Genomic DNA, 6,000 nt, shown 5'->3' with positions numbered 1-6,000 from the left:
AAACAAGATGGGATCGGGAGGGAGACAAAGCATGAGACTCTTAATCTCACAAAACAAACTGAGGGTTGTGGGGGGGAGGGGGGAGGGATGGGGTGGTTGTATGATGGACATTGGGGAGAGTATGTGCTATGGTGAGTGCTGTGAAGTGTGTAAACCTGGCGATTCACAGACCTGAACCCCTGGGGCTAATAATACATTATATGTTAATAAAAAATAAAAATTTTTTTAAAAAGAAAGAATATGCTCATTTATAAATGTTTCACTTGAAGTAGAGACACCATTTTCTCATTCACATAAAGGCTGGTAGCCATCCCAGACCGATTGGCTGTGGAATGTCTGGGGTCAAAGCCCTTCTAGTGGCTTTCTGGGAGACAGAGCTGTGAGAGACTCATGTTTGGGAGGGGTGGGGGGAGAGGGGACACTTTAGCTTGGGGACACTGAGTCTCGGGCACTAGAGACAGGGGAGGCAGAGAAGTCCCAAAGGTCATGACTGATTCCTCCTTCCCTTTTTTTTTTTTTTTTAGATTTATTTATTTATTTATTTATTTGACAGAGAGATCACAAGCAGGCAGAGAGGCAGGCAGAGAGAGGAGGAAGCAGGCCCCCTGCCGAGCAGAGAGCCCGACGCGGGGCTCGATCCCAGGACCCCGAGATCATGACCCGAGCTGAAGGCAGCGGCCTAACCCACTGAACCACCCAGGCGCCCCTCCTCCTTCCCTTTTAATTCATGTCAACCCCCACTGGAAACAACCGAAATTAAGCAGGATAAACATGTTGTCTTCTCAAAAGCATCCAGGAAGCATGAAAGCAGTAAGGAACTAGGAGGCCAGAGCAAGAACGGAAATGCAAGGACGATGCATTCCCTGTGGCCTGTGCCCCACCCCACCCCACTCCCGGAAAGATGAGAACTTTGCTTTGCAGCCTCCCTGGGAGAGCGGATCAGAAACCAAAGCCCCGGGGGAAGGGTCAGAGCAAACCTTCCCTGGACAAAGCGACCCCATCAGGGAAGATCGCTCGGGGCTCTGGTGGCGGCACGAGAGGCCGGATGCTGAAGCTTTGTCAGGGACTTGAAGGATTCGGGTAAGCTGGTGGCAAAGTGCTGGAGGACGCGAGGGGCACACTAGTCACCACGATTAGGCCAGGTGTGTTCGCAGAGTGGCGCCCCCATCAATTAGGCGTCTCCCCTCCCACAGAGACTGGGAGACGGGCCACTCCCTCGATGGGTACATTTCAAAGGGATGACACCCACATCCTTGAGAATGACAGCTCTGGGTTGTACGACTGGGAGGAGGCTTTTTAAAAGATTTACATCTCCAAGGGGCGGAAAAAGAGTTGCAATTACAAGGTTTCTACAGTAAGTTCTCTAAGAAGGGAGAGATGGGGAGCAGGAGTAGAGACAGACCAGTGTCGAGTTTGAACACACCTGACGACACCTGTGTCTGCGCGGCGGCAGTGGCCGGCGGGAGCACACACACCTGCTGGCAGGCTTCTCCTCCTGTTCCAGTTACTGTCCTGTTCTGGCTGTCACCCTGGTGTCGGTTTCACAGCCCCAGCCCCTCCCCACTGCCCCAGACAACTACTTCCTAGCCTCTCCTCTCTTCTGACACTCTCCCAACTCCCCGTCCCCACTCAGTGGGTGACCTTGTCTTCTTCATTCTTTTTTTTTTTTTTTAAAGATTATTTATTTATTTGACAGACAGAGATCACAAGTAGGCAGAGAGGCAGGCAGAGAGAGAGAAAGAGGAAGGGAAGCAGGCTCCCTGCTGAGCAGAGAGTTCGATTTGGGAATCACGACCTGAGCTGAAGGCAGAGGCTTTAACCCACTGAGCCACCCCGGCGCCCATGTCTTCTTCATTCTTAAGGAAAACAGAAAGGGTAGGTCCGAGCACCCCACCGCTAAGTCCCCCCCACCCACACCCACTGCACCGCCCAACCCCCGCACCTCCTCCCACCTCACCCCCTCCCGGCCTTGGGCTGTGCCATGGACTCCACCTGCCTTCCCAACACCTCGACCGACCTGTCCGACCTGGCCTGAGCCCAGCTCCTCTGACTGTGCACCAACCCCTCTCCTTGCCCCTTCTCAGGCACCCGGCTCTGACAAGTACCCCTCGCCCGAGGCCATCTGTGTCCCCTGTCTCCGGGACCACCGCCAACAGCATGCGGACCAGGCATGTTCTCTCATCCTCAAAAAAGAAAACTCCCTTACCCCGCTCTCCCCTCGGACTACCACCCAATTTCTCTCCTCTTTACTGCAAAATTTGCTGGTGTCATATCTAGACTCAAGATCACCTTGGGAAGAAGCAATCTTTCCAAGTAATTACAATTTCCAAGTAATCTCTACAGCCAGTGCGGGGCTCAAACCCACAACCCAGAGATTAAGAGTCAAGATCCAGAGTCGCAGACTCTACGGACTGAGCCAGCCAGGCGCCCTGCCCCTGCCCCCCAGCTTTAATCCTCTAGGCCTGGGGTGTTGGACAGGGAGGGCGGGGCCATCTGCAAATGACTCTGTGGGGGCCTAGCAGGCTGCGGGCTGGAGCAGAAGCTGAGCACGAGTCCCCCTGGAGCTTCGGGGCTGCTGCGCTCGGGCTGCAGCCCCCAGCCTCACTCTGTGATTCCCCCAGGGAGTTCTTGATATGTTTTCTTTCCTGTGCGTTTTGGCTTGGGGTTTTCTGAGTGGTTTGTTTTGTTTTTGTTTTTGTTTTTTCTGCTGCTGCTGCTGCTGCTATTTTTGGTTTTGTTTCCTGAACTCTTCATTTTTCTGTCCCTTCTTCTCCAAAGGAGAGACTCAGCAGAGGGGACGAGTACCAGGCGGTGAGGCTGGCATCTGGCAGGACCAGGCTGACCTTGCCCTCTGGCCAGGAAGCAGGAAGCCCCCCCCCCACCCCGCACCCCCGTGCTGCCATCTGGGGCTGAGCAGGCGGAAGTGTTTGGAAAGCCCCCCCTCCCCCGCAGGCCTAGGAGAAGAGCCACTCCCTGACACACACCCGGTGCGTGGCAACCAAGAAATAACGCCAGAAACAGACGCCTTGTGCTCCTGCTTCTCTTACTTCCCGAGGGAACACTGTCATGAGACACTTTCCTATGACTTCTGCAACTGGGAGAACGCTCCACCCCCCCACATACACTCCACCTCCCCACTCCATAAGGCCCACCATGGCCTCTTCCAGTGAGGTTCCGGAGCACAGGACAGGGAGAGCCGTGCTGGTCCCTTGCAGAGAAGGGCCACCAAGAGCTGTCCTGCAGGCTGGCTGGCTGTGTCCTGCGGTGTTAATTGTAGGCAAGACAAAGGGCTCCCTTGTCGTTATGGCAATGGTCATTCTCTCTCCACCTCAGCTTGCAGCAAAGAAATGGAAGAGCTGAATTGCTTCTGGAAGGTTCTAGAGAAACCCAGACCAGACACAAGAGTCCTAGAGACCTGAATCAGTAGTGAAAATAGAAAGTTCTTAAACTGCAAGTGATAGATAATGGTAGAGAAACAGCTTTTTGGAGGTTAAAAGCATGTTTGTATCAGACCTCTGAAAGGTCAAGAGTGGTTAAAAGCTAGTGAGAGACTGGACTTTAACGTAAAGAAAACCACCCAGAGAGAAGGAACACGTCAGCCTAAAGGGAAGGGGAATTTCTATGCCGGCGGAGCTTACAGCCTCCCAGGGTTTCTGTGAGGGGGGACAGCTTCACACTGGTTCTTCTCCCAGAAGTTTCTCCAAATTCTTCAAATTTGTTCACCTATAAAAAGCAAAGCTTTCGGGAGAGGGGAATGGGGAATTATGGTTTTACAGACACAGAGTTTCAGCTTTACAAGACGAAGAGCACCTGGGATGGGTGGCTGGGATGGTTGCACATGTCCTTGACTGCGGGAACCCTGCCGAACTTGAGATGGAAAGGGAAGGCTTTCGGCCGTGACACGACCTCCACAGCAAGCTGTTCCTCTGGAGTGTCTGGGTCATTCCCCATCTTCTGAACACCGCTGCGCACGAGGAGAGCTCCCGGAAGGCAAGGACCCCGCCCTGGCTTCCAGCGGGACCTCCAGCTCCTGCCACAAAGCCAGCCCCTGAGGGAGAGTGCCCCTATCCGGGGATGAATGAATGAGTGAGGGAATGAATGAAGGAGTAAATGAGAAAAAACCCACACTCCTCCATTCTGGGTTTCTGGACATATATCCCAGGAGTTACACATCTCTGCCTCTGGCTTGCCTTGGGGTCCTGGCGCCGGGCCAGCTCCCCGAGCTGCAGACCCAGCACAGCTCCCCCCCACTGCACCCCGAGCTGCTGCATGCAGGGACCCCGTGAGCACACGCTGTCCTCCAGTGCCCAGCTTCCTGGGCTCCCACCAGACCCGCACCCCGTTCCCAGAGGACCCTTCCACAGCGGTGTCCAGGGACCCCTGCTGCTGGGATCCCTGGGGACTTGTTCTGCAGACAAGGAAGTGGACATCTGGCCCCCAATGTCGGCTTCCTGAGCAGATGACGTCTCCTCTTCCGGCCGTAGTGGGCCTGGCTCCTGGCCCTTTAGTGGGGACCTGAGACTTGAGGAGATGGTGGCCATGGGAGGGAATTCGAGGTGGAGACCAGTGGCCGGAGTCCTCCCGCCCTTCTGCGTGCCGGGGAGCCACGCCTGCCCTCTGGAGGAACTTGGGGCCCCGACGAGGCTCTCCTTTAGGTGGCAGCTGGCCCCGATCAGTGCTTGAGGCCGACGCAACTGTCACCCCAAAGTCCTCGGTCATGTGGGGTAATCAACTGGTGGCTGTTAACAGACATTCATGAGGGTCCCTGGATCTTGAAAGGAGTGTCAGGGGTCCAGAGCCCCCAGGGACAGCAGAGGCGGGAGATCAGGGCAGAGTCACGCGCCCCCGAATCTGAACGCCAGTTCTCTCTCACCTCCGGTGTGAACCGGAGCCCGTTCCAGCCACCCTGGATCTCAGTTTGTTCGTCTGCATGACGGAGATACAGCTCTTACCTAGCCCATCAATTGTCAGGGGCTCTGCTGGGGAACCAGATGCCGAGCCCTGGGCCTCAGCCTGGAGACTGTCTGAGTGTCACGTCTACTCTGACAGCCTGGCTAGGTCACTGCCAGAGCAGGCCCCTGCCCCAAGCACCCAGGAAACGGGTCCCTCTGACCATGAGCCCCAACCTCTTGGCTGTGACTCTCTCCATCACAGCCCTGACCCCAATTTGGGGGTGTAGATTGGTGATTTCGTGATTATTGCTATAATCGTGGACCATCCTCGTGTTCTCTATTGAACGTAAATTCTAAAGGAACCAGAGAAGGCCAGAAAGCCAAGAAACCCCAGACATGTACATAGCAGGTCCCCAAACCAAGCCTGGCAACTGTCAAATGCCAGTGGGCACCGTGGTAGAAACTGACGCCTCCCACCTTCAGCCCCAAACCTCCTCACAAGGCCTGTGCCACAGGGAAGCTCTCCGGGACTTCCCACCTCAGACAGAGGCAGAGGAGTGGAAAGACGGAGGAACCACTCCACTCACCTCCAAGCGCAACTGTCTCCTTCCCCAAGGACACAGTCCCCTTCCTGCTTCCTAACCCCATCCTGCCGTCTTCTTCCCTCCCCTCCCCCAGTATTTTTGACCTTTTGGCCCATGATGTTTTCTGCCACACGACACCCGTATTTGATGACATGTGTTCCAGAAGCATAACAAATCCTTTCTCTCCTGGGTTCATCATAATTTGATAATTATATATATGTCCAGAATAGCACTTTCTGATATGAACCCATAGATAATATCCTTCTGGTACCCCCAGTACCAGGGAGGCCGGATGGTAGAATCCAGCTCGCCCCGCCACGCAGCACCATGCAGGGCTTTGGGGACCAAGGATGTGAGTGCGAGCATTTAAAGAACCACCCCCTCCCATCCCAGCTAGACGTTCCTGAAGGAAAGCTACACCTTCCTCCTTCCCTGTGGAATATCAGGGCTGGGCAGATACGCAGGCATCTAGCCCCGGGCCAGTTCTTCTGGAGACACACCTCACAGTGTCAAGACCTTTAGGT

Source organism: Lutra lutra, chromosome 11 (assembly GCF_902655055.1).
Source record: "Lutra lutra chromosome 11, mLutLut1.2, whole genome shotgun sequence".
NCBI classification, from domain to species: Eukaryota; Metazoa; Chordata; class Mammalia; order Carnivora; family Mustelidae; genus Lutra; species Lutra lutra.
The sequence above is the reverse complement of the archived record's forward strand: the minus strand, read 5'-3'. Positions refer to the sequence as shown.